The 18,862-nt window shown below is 40.6% G+C and overlaps 1 long non-coding RNA gene across 2 annotated transcripts in view; it reads right to left on the reverse strand.

Annotated features, from left to right (window-relative positions):
• The window catches only part of LOC133766719 (uncharacterized), a 434,792-nt gene that overhangs the window by 277,617 nt on the left and 138,313 nt on the right, over nt 1-18,862 (reverse strand). The window lies entirely within an intron of this gene.

Genomic DNA, 18,862 nt, shown 5'->3' on the forward strand with positions numbered 1-18,862 from the left:
CCTGCTACTTTGCCAAACTCTTCTATGAGTTCCAATAGTCTCTTAGTAGAGTCCTTTGGATCCCCTAAATAAAGAATCATATAGTCTGCAAAGAGGGATAGTTTGAGTTCTTCCTTCCCAATTTGTATCCCTTTAATTTCTTTTTCTTGCCTAATAGCTCTGGCTAAAATTTCCAGTACTATATTGAATAGCAGTGGTGAGAGTGGGCATCCCTGTCTGGTACCAGATCTCAGTAGAAATGCTTCCAACTTTTCCCCATTCAGTAGGATGCTGGCCGTGGGTTTTTCATAAATTGCTTTGATTGTATTGAGGAATGTTCCTTCTATACCCAGTTTGCTTAGGGTTTTCATCATGAAAGGGTATTGTATTTTATCAAATGCTTTCCCTGCGTCTATTGAGAGAATCATATGGTTTTTCTTCTGCAGTCTGTTAATGTGGTGTATCACATTGATTGATTTGCAAACACTGAACCATCCTTGCACACCAGGGATAAATCCCACTTGGTCTGGGTGGAAGATCTTTCTAATGTGATGTTGCATTCTATTGGCCAGAATTTTATTGAGGATTTTTGCATCTATGTTCAACAGGGATTATTGGTCTGTAATTCTCTTTCTCTTCTGCATCTTTTTCAGGTTTAGGAATTAAGGTGATACTGGCTTCACAGAAAGAATTTGGGAGGATTCCCTCTTTTTCGATTGCTCTGAATAGTTTGAGGAGAATTGGAGTTAGTTTTTCTTTAAATGTCTGGTAGAATTCAGCAGTGAATCCATCTGGTCCTGGGCTTTTCTTTGTTGGAAGGGCCTTTATTACTGTTTCAATTTCTGTCTCAGTTATTGGTCTGTTTAGGTTTTCTATGTCTTCCTGGTTCAATTTAGGTAGGTTGTATGTGTCCAGGAATCTATCCATTTCTGATAGGTTTCCCTGTTTGTTGGCATACAAGTCCTTGTAGTAATTTCTGATGATTCTTTTTATTTCTGTGGTGTCTGTTGTTATGTTTCCTTTTTCATCTCTAATTTTATTGATTTGGGTCTTTTCTTTTTTTTAGTGAGTTGGGCCAATGGGGTGTCAATTTTGTTTATTTTTTCAAAAAACCAGCTCCTCGTTTGGCTGATTTTTTGTAATTTTTTTTATTCAATCCTATTGATTTCTTCTCTGATTTTAATTATTTCTATTCTCCTACTAGCTTTGGGTCTGGTTTGCTGCTGATTTTCTAGGTCCTTGAGATGAACTGAAAGCTCATTTATTTGGTGCCTTTCCAATTTCTTGATGTAGGCACCTATTGATATAAACTTTCCTCTTAACACTGCTTTTGCTGTATCCCATAGGTTTTGGTATGATGTGCTGTTATCCTCATTTACTTCCAGAAAATTTTTGATTTCTCTTTTAATTTATTCTATGACCCATTGTTCATTCAGGAGCATGTTATTCAGTCTCCATGTGTTTGCACATGCTCTAGGGATTCCCGAGTTGCTAATTTCCAACTTCATTCCTTTATGGCCTGAGAAGCTGCATGGTATGATTCTAATTCTTTTGAATTTGCTGAGACTTGCTTTATGGCCTAGTATGTGGTCAATCCTAGAGAAGGTTCCATGTACTGCTGAGGAGAATGTAAATGCTTTCTGTGTAGGATGAAAAGTTCTGTAGATATCTGTTAGATCCATTTGAGCTATAGTGTCGTTTAAATCTACTGTCTCCTTGTTGATCTTCTGTCCTGTTGATCTGTCTATCTCTGAGAGTATTGAAGTCCCCCAGTACTGTTGTATTGGGGTCTAAGTCTCCCTTTAAGTCCCTTAACAAGTCTTTTAAATAAACCGGTGCCCTATAAGTAGGTGCATATACATTGATAATCATTATATCTTCCTGTTGAATGGATCCCTTAATCATTATATAGTGCCCCTCTTTGTCTCTCCTAATAGTTTTGTGGTAAAATTTATGTTATCTGATATTAAGATGGCTATGCCCGCTCTTTTTTGATTTCTGTTGGCACGGTATATCTTTTTCCTACTTTCACTTTCAGTCTGTGTGCATCTTTGTTAGAAAGATGTGTTTCTTGTAAGCAGCAAACAGATGGGTTTTGTTCCTTAACCCAATCAGCCAATCTGCGTCTTTTAACTGGATTGTCCAGACCTTTAATGTTTAATGTGACTATCGATAAGTATTAACTTTGCCCTACCATTTTTGGGTTTCCTGTGATCTTTTGCTGTGAGGTTTCCTTCCTTTACCCTCGTTCATATTGGTGACCGTGTTTCTGTGTTTCTTGTGTATCACATCTTTAAGCATCTTTTGCAGGGCTGGACGAGTGGCGACAAATTCTTTCAATGTCTGTTTGCTGTGAAAAGTCTTTATTTCACCTTCATTCATAAATGAGAGCTTTGCAGGATATAATATTCTGGGCTGGCAGTTTTTCTCTCTTAGTACCTGGGCTATATCTCGCATTCTCTCCTAGCTTGTAGGGTTTCTGATGAGAAGTCAGCTGTGAGTCTAATTGGAGATCCTCTGAGAGTAATCTGACGTTTCTCTCTTGCACATTTTAAGATCTTTTCTTTATGTTTCACTGTGGTGAATTTGATTACAACGTGTCATGGTGAGGATCTCTTTTGGTCATGTTTATTAGGGGTTCTATGAGCTCCCTGTACTAAGATGTCTCTGTCCTCCAAACCTGGGAAATTTTCTGCTGGTATCTCACTAAAAAGGCCTTCTAATCCTTTCTCCCTCTCCATGCCTTCAGGAACTCCTAGAACCCGAATGTTAGGTTTTTTAATAGTATCCTGTAGATTCCCAACAATATTTTTTAGATTTCTAATTTCCTCTTCTTTTCTTTGGTTTGCCTGTTTCCTTTCCTGTTCTCTATCTTCTAAGTCTGATATTCTCTCTTCTGCTTCGCCCATTCTGTTTTTAAGGCTCTCTAATGTGTTTGTCACTTGATCTATTGAATTCTTCATTTCATTATGGTTTCTCGTTACTATCACAGTTTCTTGTTCTATTAGTTGTTTCATTTCATTTTGATTCCTCCTTAATATTTCATTTTTGTGAGAGAGATTTTCTATCTTGTCCATTAAGGATTTCTATAGTTCAAGAATTTGTTGTGGGGAACTTTTTAATGATCTTACCAATTTCTTGAGATCTGCTTCTTGCATTTCTTCTATCTCATCATCTTCATAATCTTGAATTGGGGTGTCTTTTTCATTTGGGGGCATACTAGTGTCTTCCTTGCTCTTGTTACCTTGGTTTCTATGTTTGTTTGGCATCTTGGAGGTGTTCTTTGTTTCCTTCGCTGTGGTGTTTTTTCTCGTTATACTATGACTCTAGCTTAAGTGGACTGTCTGCTTTTGATGGATCCTTAGAGGCTATGATGGGTGTGGCCTGAGAGCTCTGTTTGGTTCTTCAGGGTTAAGGGTGTGCCCAAGGTGATTCACCCAGATTGTTCTCTGGCTTGCTCTCTTGCTCTTTTTTTTTTTTTTTTTTTTTTTTTTTTTTTTTTTTTTTTTTTTTTAGACTCAGTTGGGAAGAAATTCCACACAGCTCACCGGGTTGTCTAGGTTACGGAGTTTGTTTTACATACATAAAATTGTGCCTGCTCTTTGTCTTGCTCGGCTTTGTACGGTGAGTGGAGAGAGAGGCTAGTGACCCTGCCAGTTCCCCCTATTTATTCGCTTTTTTTTTCTCTCCTCCAGTCAGCCTGGTGCACTTTCCCCAGTGGGACCTCAGACCACGTTCTGACCTTCCCCGCCAATGTCTCAGGTTACCTCTCCTTCCAGCACTGGGGCTCAAATTCTGTGGCTGGGCTTCTGTGGCTGGGCTCCCTCGGTTCCCCGCTCTCACAGCTCCGCTCCCGCGGTTCCACTCCTGCAGCTCCGCTCCTGCAGCGCGGCTCGGCGCAGCAGTGGTGGACCTTGCTCTCCCCGTAGGTCTTCTGTGTCACATCCACTAGATCCGGAAGAGTTTCCTCTGCAGTTTTTTTTTCTGAGTCTCTTCCTGAGGGTACAGTCACTCCACTTTTGTTAAACTATCTTTTCCCGGACTGTTGGTGCGCGCCCTCACTCTTCCACCATCTTAGCTCCGCCCCTAATTTTCAATCTTTTAATGAATGAACAACATATTGTGAGGTATAGAAAAGCAGACTGTCCATACCACCTCTCTGCATCCTCCATAATACCTTCACAGTCAGTGAAATGTAGAAAAAGGCTACCACTACTTTACATGTTCACAAATGAGTTTCCTTGGGACTCAGAGAGCCCCCATTAGATCAGAGGTCCCTATAGTTTCTGAATCACAGAATGCTTAAGAATCTGGGAAATGTTGTAGTCTACCCTCAGCCCTACACCTCCAGTATACAGATGGAGCAAGGAAGAGTTGTAAATTATGTCCCCTACAAGCCATCTGTCGACTTCAGGTTAAGACCAATTTTACCTCAAAGAACCTCAAGCTCTTAAAAAAAATCCATGATCCCCAGGAAGGGAGGATAAGGTTTGCCAATAGCAAGCCCCAGGAATTCAGAAATGAGGTAGTCACCTCCAGGACAGAGACTTCTTGGACAAAATAGGGACTCTCCAGAGGTCAGCATCTCTCTGCAAAGAGGTGATTTATGCCTGTGAGCCCAGATCAGCTATCTGTGTAAGGCTGGTAGAGGGGAATCATGTGTGCCTCAGGAGTTCATTGCAGGCAAATTGTCCTTAGAAGATAGTGCTGGGCAAAGTGCTGACCAAACAACATCTATATTTACACAGTTAGATATTCATTAAGGCAGAAAATGCCCACTAAATTTAGAGAGATGCTAAGTCTCAGATTCACAAACAGACCAGTGCAGAAAAGTTGCCTCAAATTTACCCCCAAAGCATGCCAGTGTAAATAAGCCAGGTTCCCAAGTGTACAAGATTGTCACGTGTAGCTTGCAGGAAGCAGATTTTGTTTTTTCCAAGGGAACATAACAAAAAGGTCCATGGTGTATTCTAATCAGGAGCAGTAGCAGTTACATTGGAACAAGGAACTCACCCTTGATATTCCAATGGGCCCTAGTGAGAGGATTCACTTAGTACCCTACACTCTCCGTTATTTTGACATAAAATGAGACCACGTGGTTCACAAGCTCTGTGAACTGGAAGTCATTTTCTACATATGTACATGGTTTGAATTTTAAATTTGAGAATATTCAGCGCTCGGGCAGGGATGGGGGAAGCAGCGGGCTGGTTTATCAGCTAGCGAAAACTAGGTCTAGGGAGATAGATAATTTTTCCAAGGTCATAAAGTCAAGTGAGAAAGTTCCTTATTTCTCACCCATCAAACTCTTGCTTCTCAAATTGTGATTCAAGGAGCAGCAGCAGCAGCAATATTTAGGATATTGTTAGAAATGCAGAATTTCAGGGCCTACCCAGACCTATTGAAGTGTAATCAACAAGCTGACAAGAGCCACAGTGATGTCAACACATGATAAACTTGGAGAAGTCAGGCTCCAGGCTGTGCTGCCTCCTTAATGTGACCATGTTCTCACTGCTATGTGGGAGTTTGGGAAGCAGGAGTAAAGAAAAGAATATTCACCAGGAAGAAGAGAGGTGATAGACATGAACAATTTAAAACGCTTGAGATGATCTAGGAAGGTAAAGCAGCACAGAAGACAAAGTGAAGCTTGGGAATTTTGGGCCCTGAGGACACCACCAGCCTCTGAAGCAAATAAGATTCTGAACCTGGGAAAGGTGAAACCAGGAAAAAGGAACCAGAAATGAGTCCCACCTTCTCAGTTTCCTCTGTGATACCTTACCACTACAAATACAACATATTCCCATATTAGACATTTAAAAAACTAATGAGATGAGTGGATGCCTACTCATTCATAATCCAAGATACTTGAAAGCACAAATGACCAGCCTTCTTCTGAGACTCGGTGCTGGGGCTCAAAATGACAACTGCACAGAAAGTAAACTTACAGAGACAAACTCAACTGATCCCAGTGGTCAGTGCTTTCAGATATAAGTACATCTTATTTGATTTTAATTCTCAAAAACCAGTTTATGTGTGATAGCTTCATTTATTTTTAGCTAACAAAATCCCCTTCCCTAAGAGTCAAACAAACTGCAGTTTTACCCTCAAGTTATGAGGAATTTTAGAAGCTATCTATCATAGTCTCCCGTGAGACAGAACCTTCCAGACATTTCTGTCCACTGCTGGATCCCAGAACTTGGAAGAGTGCTCAACATTGAATGGCACTCAGGACATATCCACTGAATGAGTGAACAAATTCCCTGTAAGCTGTCTTCCTTCCACCTTCTCTTGAACCAAAAACTCAGATATCCCATCACCTTGTGGGAAAGATCTGCTTATGAGAAATTCTCTCTGCTCATTCTATGAAGTTTGACTTCCTGCAACTCAAATCCAGTCACCTTTTGTTGGAGAAAACAAACCTGCCTGCTTTCCCACACACCTCCTCACTCAGCTCTAAGCCATTACAATGCCTTTCCAATCCATACATACATTACTTTTAGATTATATTTGTCTCTATGTAAAATGCAAGGTTGACTCCAGACAGCTAAGAAGTTTACTGCTAATTTTTGCTGCAAGCTTCTATGACTTTTTCATGTCTATGTGAAAAACTGATGGGATACATATTTAAACTCAATCAAGGAGTTAGTTTTGGAGACTTTGGGTTTCATAAATGCTTGTTTCTCAATGTTCTATACAGAAACCAGTGAGGGCTGAGGATCTGCATGAATCAGCAGTATTTTAAGATACTTCCCCTAAACGGCTGCCCAGTCCGTGCATCTCTTCCTCCCTCCCCTTCTGCTGCTTTAGGTACAAAGAATCTCACCGGTTTCAACTCCCTGAGTTCAATTTTCCAGGAGACATATTATGACTGATCTCGCCACGGGCTAACTGGAAGGGAAACTCCCCTGGGTCTTCCCTCTGTGCCAACCTGGTCTCGCTAGAAGCCCTGCTTCTTCCAGCCGACAGGTACCTGACCTTCACAGGTCTTAGGACACTTAGCATTCTACCGAAAACGAGCAGCACAGGCATTTCACCCAGGAACCCCAGCACTGCTGAGAGAACACAGGCCACTGTGTGCTCTGGAAGGGTTTTGAAACAAACCTGAGGAAAAGGCGAGGGGATGAAAGAGGGGAAACAAACAAGGCAGGGAGGTAAGGCAATGGTGGAAAGTGTGGAAATGAAGGGAGATGGTGAGAATGCAAGCAGAAGCAAAAGTGGGGAGGGATCAGGGACTAAGGAGCACATGAAGAAAAGTCAGTGAGAGAGGTGGAGCCTATAGGAGAGAGCGGGAGGGAAACAGGACAGAAAGGAGCTGTTGGGCTTTCCAGCCTTCTCCCAGGAATCAACACTGTCAGCACATGAGAGTGTAAGAGAAGCACAGATGGCAGCAAGACTCTCGGGACAGCAGAAATCAAGCCCACATAAATCACCTACCTGATCATTCATTTTATAAGTGAGGACCTGAGACTTAGAGAAACGAAGCACCTTAACTCAGCTAGCAGCTGCTTAGTATCAGAGCAGAGATAATAAACACCTCACCCAAAAACTATCTTGCTGACAGAATTTACAGTATTTTTCTTTTTTTTAATTTATTTGACAGGTAGAGCTATAGACAGTGAGAGGGAGAGACAGAGAGAAAGGTCTTCCTTCCATTGGTTCACTCCTCAAATGGCCGCCACAGCCGGCACTGCACCAATCCGAAGCCAGGAGCCAGGGGTTTCCTCCTGGTTTCCCATGCAGGTGCAGGGACCCAAACACTTGGGCCATCCTCCACTGTCCTCCTGGGCCACAGCAGAGAACTGGACTGAAAGAGGAGCAATCAGGACTAGAACCCGGCACCCACATGGGATGCCAGTGCCGCAGGCGGAGGATTAACCAAGTGAGCAACAGCACCGGCCCCAAAGTTATTTTTCTAACATTTCTGAAAGTGACAAAAATTATGTTTCAAGTCTACATAAAAATTATTTTAGAGAATAAACTATGGCCATATACACTGATGTACTGCTGTATAGAGCCAGGTGCATCCCCACTACAGGTGGGATGTAGGACAAAGATAAAACGAACTATCTCTACCTCCCCTTTTCTGTGTTACCAAGTCAGCAGAATGATCACATCAAATAAGGACCCAAAGCAGAGATGGAAATATCTCTATAATAAGCAATAATTTCACCTTCCCTGATCTTAAGTCAGCCAGCTAACCATTAGGACTTCTAAATATGACACTTCAGCATATAAGCTAACGACACTTTTTCTTCCACCCAAAAATAAGCAGCAACTCTGCACCATGCTAGGAAATCTCACCCAATTCTACTCAGGAAAATTGAGGTTGGATGAAATACAAGCCTCAATTGGCACATTAAAAAAAAAAACTAGCTTTTTTTAGCGAAGTTTATTTTTTTACAGGAAAAAAGTATTTATTGCATAAATGAGAAATGTGTTCATGAAACAGATTAAATGAAGAACTATATAAGTTCTCCAAAATTTATATTGTCATATTGTGGTCTTTTCTTAAAATATCCTTTTATACTGTCCTAGAAAGCATTTATTTAATAAATATAAATTTCATTGGTACAGCTTTATGAATATAGTGGTTCTTCCCCCCCATACCTACCCTCCCACCCCCATTCCAGTCCCACCTCCTACTCCCTCTCCTATCCCATTCTTCATTAAGATTTATTTTTAATTATCTTTATATACAGACGACCAACTCAATAGTTGGCACCCAAACAGACATATAAAGTATAAAGTACTGCTTGAAGACTAGTTTTACTGTTAATTCTCATAGTACAGCTCATTAAGGACAGTGGTCCTACATGGGGAGCAAGTGCACAGTCACTCACAGAGATCTTTCATGTAGGTCATTTTTTGCCACAGTGTCTTGGCTTTCATGCCTGAAATGCTCTCATGGGCTTTCCAGCCAGATCTGAATGCCTTATGGGCTGATTCTGAGGCCAGAATGCTGTTTAGGGCATTAGTCATTCTATCAGTCTGCTGTATGGCCTGCTTCCTATGTTGGATCATTCCTCCTATTTAATTCTATTATTATTAGCAGACACTTGGTCTCATTTATGTGATCCCTTTGACACTTATTCCTATCTATATGATATGTTACATACTTAAAATGATCACTTAAACTAGTAAGATGGCATTAGTACCACCCAGCTTAAGGGATTTGGAGTCCCATGGCAAGTTTTGAGCTTTACTCTTAGGGGTAAGTCCAAGAGCACGTGTGTCAAACTGTATATCTCCTTCCTCTCTTATTCCCACTCTTATTTTTAACAGGGATCAATTTTCAATTGGATTTAAACACCTATGAATAATTCTGTGTTAAGTAAAGAGTTCAACCAACATTATTAAGTAGAAAAATAAAATAGTAAAAAAATAAAATAGTATATTGTTCCTCAACAGTCAGGACAAGAGCTAATCAAGTCATTGCTTCTCATAGTGTCAATGTCACTTCTACAGGTTTCCTTTTAGGTGCTCAGTTAGTTGTCACAGAATAGGGAGGACATGTGATATTTGTTCCTTTGTGACTGGCTTATTTCCCTAGGTATGATGTTATCCAGATTCCTACATTTTGTTGTAAATGACTGCATTTCATTTTTTTTTACCACTGTGTAGTATTTCATAGAGTACATATCTCATTATTTCTTCATCCAGTCTTCCGTTGAGGCATTTAGGTTGATTCCATGTCTTAGCTATCGTGAATTGAGCTGCAATGACGATGGAAGTGCAGGTTCTTCTTTATTTGCTGACTTCATTTCCCTTGGGTAGATTCCGAGGAGTGGGATGGCTGGGTCACATGTTAGGATAACATTCAGATTTCTGAGTTATCTCCAAACTGTCTTCCATAGTAGCTTTACCAGTTTGCATTCCCACCAACAGTGGATTAGTGTCCCTTTTCCCCCACATGCTCGCCAACATCTGTTGTTAGCTGATTTCTGTATGTAAGCCATTCTAACCAGGATGAGGTGAAACCTCATTGTGGTTTTGATTTGCATTTCCCTGACAGCTAGTGAACCTGAAGATTTTTTCATATGTCTGTTAGCCATTTGGATTTCCTCTATTGAAAAATATCTATTGAAGTCCTTGGCCCATCTCTTAAGTGGATTGTTTGTTTTTGTTGTTGTTGTTGTTGTTGTTGTTGTTGAGTTTCTTGATCTCTTTGTAGATTCTGGTTATTAAACCTTTATCAGTTGCACAGTTTGCAAATAATTTCTCCCATTCTGTCGGTTGCCTATTCACTTTCCTGTTTTTTGTTTGTTTGTTTGATTGTTTGTTTTTTGTTTTTTGATTTGTTTTTTTTTTTTGGTACATATAGAAGCTTCTCAATTTGATGCAATCCCAGGTGTTAATTTTGGCTTTGGCTGCCTGTGCCTCTGGGGTCTTTTCCAAGAAATATTTGCCTGTGCCAATATCTTGCAGGGTTTCTCCGACGTTCTCTAATACTTTAATGATGTCAGGTTGTAGATTCAGATCTTTAACCCATGTTGAGTGGATTTTGTGTAAGGTGTAAGGTAGAGGTCTTGCTTCATGCTTTTGCATGTGGAAATCCAGTTTTCCCAGCACCATTTATTGAACAGACTGTCCTTGCTCCAGGGATTGGATTTAGCTCCTTGACCATACACAAGTTGGTTGTAGATGGTTGGATTGATTTCTGGTGTTTCTATTCTGTTCCATTGGTCTATCCATCTGTTTCTGTACCAGTACCATGCTGTTTTGATAACTACTGCCCTGTTGTATGTCCTCAAATCTGGTATTGTGATGCCTCTGGCTTTGTTTTTGTTGTATAAGTTTGGTTTAGCTATTTGAGGTCTCCTGTGCCTCCATATGAATTTCAGCATCATTTTTTTCTAGATCTGAGAAGAATGTCTTCGGTATTTTCATTGGTATTGCATTGAATCTATAAATTGCTTTTGTAAGAATGGACATTTTGATGATATTGGTTTTTCCACTCCATGAACATGGAGGATTTTTCCCTTTTTTTGTATCTTCTTCTATTTCTTTCTTTAATGTTTTGTAATTCTCATCATAGAGACCTTTGACACCCTTGGTTAAGTTGATTCCAAGGTATTTGATTTTTTGTAGCTACTGTGAATGGGATTAATCTTAGAAGTTCTTTTGCAGCTATGGCATTGTCTGTGTATATAAAGGCTGCTGATTTATGTGCTTGATTTTATATCCTGCTTCTTTACCAAACTCTTTTATGAGTTCCAATAGTCTCTTAGTGGAGTCTTCTGGATACCCTATATAGAGAGTCATATCATCTGCAAATAGGGACAGTTTGACTTATTTCCTCCCAATTCATATCCCTTGGATTTCTTTTTCTTGCCTAATGGCTCTGTCTAAAACTTCTAGGATTATATTGAATAGTAATGGTGAGAGTGGATATCCTTATATGGTACTGGATCTCAGTGGGAATGCTTCCGACTTTTCCCATTTCATATGATGCTGGCCCTGGTTTTGTCATAAATTACCTTGATTATGTTAAGGATTGTTCCTTCTATACCCAATTTCCTAAGAGTTTTCATCATGAAAGGATGTTGTATTTTTATCAAATGCTTTCTCTGCATCTATTGAGATAAAATTACGATTTTTCTTCTGCAGTTTGTTAATGTGATGTATCACATTGATTGATTCATGAACATTGAACCATCCCTGCATACCAGGGATAAATCCCACTTGGTCTGGGTGGATGATCTTTCTGATGTGTCGTAGGATTCGATTAGCTAGAATTTTGTTGAGGATTTTTGTATCTATGTACATCATGGAAACTGGTCTGTAGTTCCCTTTCTCTGTTGCATCTTTTCAGGTTTAGGAATTAAGGTGATACTGTCTTCATAGAAAGAATTTGGGAGGATCCTTCTCTTTCAATTGTTTTGAATAACTTGAGAAGATTTGTAGTTAGTTCTTCTTTAAATGTCTGGTAGAATTCAGCAGTGAATCCATCCAGTCCTGGCCTTTTCTTTGTTGGGAGAGCCTTTATTACTGATTCAATTCCTGTGTTGGTTATAGGTCTCTTTAGTTTTCCTATATCTTCATGGCTCTATTTAGGTAGGTTGTATGTATTCAGGAATCCATCCATTTCTCCTAGGTTTCCCAGTTTGTTGGTAATTTTGTAGTAAATTTTGCAGCAATCTTGGTAGTAATTTCTGATGATTCTTTTTATTTCTGTGGTGTCTGTTGTTACATTTCCTTTTTCATCTCTAACTATACTGATCTGGGTCTTCTCTCTCCTTTTTTTAGTTAGTTGGGACAATGGTGTGTCAATTTTGCTTATTTTTTAAAAAAACAGCTCTTTGTTTTGCTGATCTTTTGTATTTTAGATTCAATTTTGTTTATTTCTGCTCTAATTTTAATTATTTCTTCTCTCCTACTAGCTTTAGGTTTGGTTTACTGTTGTTTTTCTAGGTCGTTCAGTTGCACTGATAGCTCATTTATTTGGTGCTTTTCCAATTTCTTGATGTAGGCACCTATTGCTAAACTTTTATTTGGTGCTTTTCCAATTTCTTGATGTAGGCACCTATTGCTAAACTTTTATTTGGTGCTTTTCCAATTTCTTGATGTAGGCACCTATTGCTAAACTTTCCTCTTTTTTTAACTGAAAACTTTTATATAATAAATATAAATTTCTGGGGCTGGCGCTGTGGTGTAGCAAGTAAAGCCACTGCCTGCAATGCTGGCATACCATATGGGCACCAGATCTAGTCCCAGCTGCTCCTCTCCCCATCCAGCTCTCCGTTATGGCCTGGGAAAGCAGGGGAAGATGGCCCAGCTCCCTGGGCCCCTGCACCTGTGTGGGAGACCTGGAAGAGGCTCCTGGCTACTGGCTTCAGATCAGCACAGCTCCGGCTGCTGCGGCCATTTGGGGAGTGAACCAGCAGATGGAAGACTTTTCTCTCTGTCTCTCCCTCTCACTGTATTTAACTCTAAAATAAATAAATAAATAAATAAATAAATAAATAAAAATTTCAAAAGTACAACTTTCAGATTATAGAGGTTCTTCTCCCCATAACAACCTTCCCATCCGCAAACCATCCCATCTCCTACTCCCTCTCTCATCCCATTCTTCATTAGAATTCATTTTTAATTATCTTTATATACAGAAGATCAACTCTATACTGAGTAAAGATTTCAAGAGTTTGCACCCACACAGACTCACAAACTATAAAGTATTGTGCTATATCCCATAAGTTTTGATATGTTGTGTTGTCATCTTAATTTGTTTACAGAAATTTTTTGATTTCTCTTTTGATTTCCACTACGACCCACAATGTTCATTCAGGAGCATGCTGTTCAGTCTTCATGTGTATGCATATGCTCTAGAGATTCCTGAGTTGCTGATTTTCAGCTCCATTCCATTGTGTTCCAAGAAGATACATGATATAATTTCTATTTTTTTAATTTGCTGAGACTTGCTTTATGGCCTAGTATGTGGTCAATCCTAGAGAAAGTTCCATGCACTGCTAAGAAGAATGTGTATTCTTCAAGTGTAGGATGAAAAGTTCTATAGATATCTGTTAGGTCAATTTGGTCTAAAGAGTCAATTAAATCTGCTGTTTCCTTGTTAATTTTCTGTCTGGTTGATCTGTTCATTGCTGAAAGTGGAGTATTGAAGCCCCCCAATACTATTGGATTTCATTTAAAAACTGATGTTATTTTGTTATATGAACATACATAAAAATCCATATATGAACTACATAAAAATCCAACCTTCTTTATGTAATTGTTGTCAGACATCTTCCATTTATATATGCTACAATCTACATAATTTTAGCCATTGTTTACTGTGATTACTTTTTTTTGACAGGCAGAGTGGACAGTGAGAGAGAGAGAGAGAGACAGAGAGAAAGGTCTTCCTTTTTCCGTTGGTTCAATACAAATATTTTAAAAGGCATGTATAATAAGTCTGGTGGGAGACAAGGAATTAAGTTCAACTTCATCTTACTACTAATAAGAAAACTAGAGCTTGCATCAGAATATTTGTTCAAGGTGTCAGGGCTGATTGTACAATTTGCACAGCAATCTAATCATCCATTTATTCAGCTTGCAAAGAGTCAGTTACTGCAATGAGTGCTAGTGACACAAGTCTGTTGACACACCACAGCAAGTAAATGAAATGGTATGGCACTGAATCCAGGAAAGTTTCTGAAAGGAAAAGGAGACCCTTGAACAACATATTGAATGTGTGGAGGTGATAAAGTAGGTAGGCTCATTCTACAGAGAATGGGAAGAATGGGGGAAGGCATGATAGTGGACTCTGGATCCAAATTGAACTGTTTCTATTCTCCTTCTCAAACTGGTACAGTCTGAATAGGGTTTGTTCCACTAAAATTCATGTTGATTTTTTATTTCCAATGTGGTGGTAGTGAGAAGAAGGGCCTTTGGGTGGTGACAAAATCATGGGGGCACCACCTCCATGAATGGATTAATGTCTTTGAGGGGAAACTTCTCAAAAAGGGATGGATTGGGGGAGACTCTCACAGGAATGGATTAGAGGGGAGACTGAGTTAGCTCTCATAGTAATGGATTAGCTTTCAAGAAAGGGGGTTGTTTTAAAGGGAGCCTGGACCTCCATTCAGGCTCTGTCACTCACATATTCCTCCCACACACATCACTTCCGCTTCTGCTTTTCTACCATGCATGGAGCAGCATGTGGCCTCACCAGAAGCTGAGCAGATGCCAGTAACTTTTACATCCTCCAGAATCACGAACCAAAATGAACTTATTTTCTTTGTAAGAAACAGAAAATAGATTAAGAAATAAGCCATTGTATAAAAGAACACAAATCCCTGGGACCTTCAACCCACCTGGAACCCACTAGGAAGCTCTCCATCCACCTGCAGACTTTCTCGCAACATTCACTCTTTTTTTTTTTTTCCATTTATTCACTTAACATTTAGTGAATCATCACTCCAACATGAATAAGAAAATAGATGCCACTTACTCAGCACCCACTATGTACCAGTCACTTTACATATTATCTCATCTGATCACTGCCACAAATCTACACATGGGAACTATTATCTCCACTTTGTAGATGAATAGATGAGGGTCACCGCCATTAAGTCGGCTGTCAAAAGTTACACAACCACAAAGTAACTAAAAAGAATTCAACCTCTTGGTCTGCTTGTCCCTAAATCTGGATTCTTGACAGAACACCATATTGCCTCATTCATCTATTAAAAAATAAAAAAATAAAAATACATGCTGGCTACCAAGTCAGTGCCCTGTGCTAAGGAAAACAGGCTGATAGATTCCAGACTTTCAAGTAGGAGTTATTCTAAGAACTGCATTGTAGGAAGGAAAGATGGGGATGCTCACCAGCCAACAGCTGGGAAATAAAATATGCCAGTTTTCTTTAATGTTTGAGTGAAACTTTATTATAAAGACCCGCTCTGAAAACTGCCATGCTGTCAGCAGGGAAGGAGGTCGTTGAGAACTCAGGTGTGGAAAGATCTCCAGGGCTCAACAGAGGAAAAGAAGATGCACCTTCTAGTTTTACACTGGCAAATTTCTTTTTCTTTTTTTTTTTTCTTTTTTCTTTTTTTTTTTTTTTTTTGACAGGCAGAGTTAGACAGTGAGAGAGAGACAGAGAGAAAAGTCTTTGTTTTTCCATTGGTTCACCTCCCAAATGGCCGCCACAGCTGGCGCACTGCAGCTGGTGCACTGCGACCGGCGCACTGTGCCAATCAGAAGCCAGGAGCCAGGTGCTTTCTCCCAGTCTCCCATGCGGGTGCAGGGCTCAAGCACTTGGGCCATCTTCCACTGCCTTCCCGGGCCACAGCAGAGAGCTGGACTGGAAGAGGAGCAACTGGGACAGAACCCAGCACCCCAACCAGGACTAGAACCCAGGGTGCCGGCGCCGCAGGTGGAGGATTAGTCTAGTGAGCCGCGGCGCTGGCCTACACTGGCAAATTTCAGAAAGGCTATTTGAAAAGAACATAGGTGACATTCATTCAAAGGGACACAGCGTCTGTACCAGGAAACATTAGCAACTATCATCTTGTTGAGACCCCAGCTTTGTTTCTGACATGAAGCCTGCTCTTGGAACAGGGGACTGACTTTTCTCACATCTGCAGGCTTTTGCCTGTGCCTATGACAGCACTGTACTAGGGCACACGGCAAACAAGGAAGTCTTATGGCATCGACAGCACACCAAAAGTGTGGTAGATGCCTGCTGTTGATTTGGGCTGCCTACTTCAGAAGCCCTTTTCTGTGTTTGGGCAATCTCCACTCAATGCGACTCAACACGGAGCAAGCAGCAGCAAGTCCTCCCCATCAAAGCTAAAAATACTAGATTCTGACTGTCTCTCCCCAGCTCTCTTACCACAGGGATGTGACGCTGCCACACCAGACACTCGCTCAGGAACTTTAAAGCAAAAGGGACCATTTCTTCCCTCCTGGCAGCAGTAAGTTACAGAAAATCATATCTATTGTGGAGAAATACCAGCAGCACAAACTGTGACTTCCAAGAATGAGTGGGGGTAGCATCCCATATGGACACCAGTTTGAGTCCCAGCTGCTCCACTTCCCGTCCAGCTCTCTTCTATGGCCTGGTAAAGCAGCAGAAAATGACCCAGGTCCTTGAGCTCCTGCACCTGCATGGGAGACCTGGAGGAAGCTCCTGGTTCCTAGCTTCGGATCAGTGCAGCTCCGGCCATTGCTGCCAACTGGGGAGTGAACCAGTGGATGGAAGACCTTTCTCTGGCTCTCCTCTCTCTGTGTAACACTGACTTTCAAATAAATAGATCTTTAAAAAAAAAATCATTTTACCCATGATGGAAGCTCTGCCTGTCCTTGCCTCCACAGATTATTTATTTATTTATTTGAAAGAGTAACACAGAGGGAAAAGGAGAGAGAGAGAGAGAGAGAGAGAGAGAGAGAGAGAGATCTTCAATCTGCTGGGTTTCACTCCCCAGTTGGCCACAATGGCCGGAGCTGCACTGATGCGAAGCCAGGAGTCAGGAACATCTTCTGGGTCTCCCAAGTGGGTGCAGGGGCCAAAGGACTTGGGCCATTTTCTACTGCTTTCCCAGGCTATAGCAGAGAGCTGGATGGGAAATACAGCAGCCGGGACTCAAACTGGTGCCCATATGGGATGCTGGCACTGCAGGTAGGTACTTTACCCACTACACCACAGCGCCGGCCCTCATATATTCTTTATAATCATAGAATCTATTCCTCTGATACTATGATGCTTGGTATGACATGTGACCAAACTGAGTCTGGCCAATCTGAGATTCTGTCTCTTACAGGCAACTATGGAGTCAAAATTACACATAAGAGGAAAAGACCAGCATGGCTTATAAAATGTGAAGTGTAAAATGGCAAAGTACTATTGCCTTGTCATTCCCACAGAGTAGCTGGCTATATATTTTTTTAAAGGAATTCATTAATACATTCAATTCTCAGGGTCACAGCATATGTATAGTAATCATCACAACACAATTCTTTTTTTTATTTAGTAAATATAAATTTCAAAAGTACAGTTTATGGATTACAATGGCTTCCCCCCCCTCATAATTTCCCTCCCACTCGCACCCCCCCCATCTCCTGCTCCCTCTCCCATTCCATTCACATCAAGATTCATTTTCAATTATCTTTATATACAGAAGATTGATTTAGTATATATTAAGTAAAGATTTCATCAGTTTGCACCCACACAGAAATACAAAGTGTAAAAATACTGTTTCAGTACTAGTTATAGCATTACTTCACATTGGACAACACATTAAGGACAGATCCCACATGGGAAGTAAGTACACAGTGACTCCTGTTGTTGACTTAACAACTTGGCACTCTTGTTTATGGTGTCAGCAATCTCCCTAGGTTCTAGTCATGAGTTGCCAAGGCTATGGAAGCCTTTGGAGTTCGCCAACTCTGATCATATTTGGACAAGGTCAAGTCAAAGTGGAAGTTCTCTCCTCCCTTCAGAGAAAGGTACCTCCTTCTTTGATGGCCCCGTTCTTTCCACTGGGATCTCACTCGCAGAGATCTTTCATTTAGGTCGTTTTTTTTTTTTTTCAAGAGTGTCTTGGCTTTCCATGCCTAAAATACTCTCATGGGCTCTTGAGCCATATCCGAATACCTAAAGGGCTGATTCTGAGGCCAGAGTGCTGTTTAGGACATCTGCCATTCTATGAGTCTGCTGTGTCTCCCACTTCCCATGATGGATCGTTCTCTCCCTTTCTGATTTTATCAGTTAGTATTAGCAGACACTAGTCTTGTTTGTGTGATCCCTTTGACTCTTAGACCCATCAGTGTGATCAACTGTGAACTGAAATTGATCACTTGGACTAGTGAGATGGCATTGGTACATGCAACCTTGATGGGATTGTATTGGAATCCCCTGGCATGTTTCTAACTCCACCATTTGGAGCAAGTCCAATTGAGCATGTCCCAAATTGTACATCTCCTCCCTCTCTTTTTCTCACTCTTATATTTAACAGGGATCACTTTTCAGTTAAAATTTAAACACCTAAGAAAAATTGTGTGTTAATTACAGAGTTCAACCACTAGTACTAGAACAAAAAAAAAATACTAAAATGGATAAAGTATTACATTGTACATCAACAGTCAGGACAAGAGCTGATATTTTTAATTTACATTATAGCCAAAGGCTTAATGCTCCACTAAATAACAAGTTCAATAAGTAACAAAGAATGTAGGCAAGAGCTATAAACAAAAATCAAATGAGGGGCCAGTGCTGTGGTTAACACCCTGGCCTGAAGCATCAGCATCCCATATGGACACAATTTCAAGAACCGGCTGCTCCACTTCCAATCCAGCTCTCTGCTATAGCCTGAGAAAACAGCAGAGTATGGCCCAAGTCCTGGGCCCCTGCATCCGTGTGGGAGACCCAGAAGAAGCTCCTGCTTCCTGA

The sequence above is a fragment of the Lepus europaeus genome, chromosome 9 (genome assembly GCF_033115175.1).
Source record: "Lepus europaeus isolate LE1 chromosome 9, mLepTim1.pri, whole genome shotgun sequence".
NCBI lineage: Eukaryota > Metazoa > Chordata > Mammalia > Lagomorpha > Leporidae > Lepus > Lepus europaeus.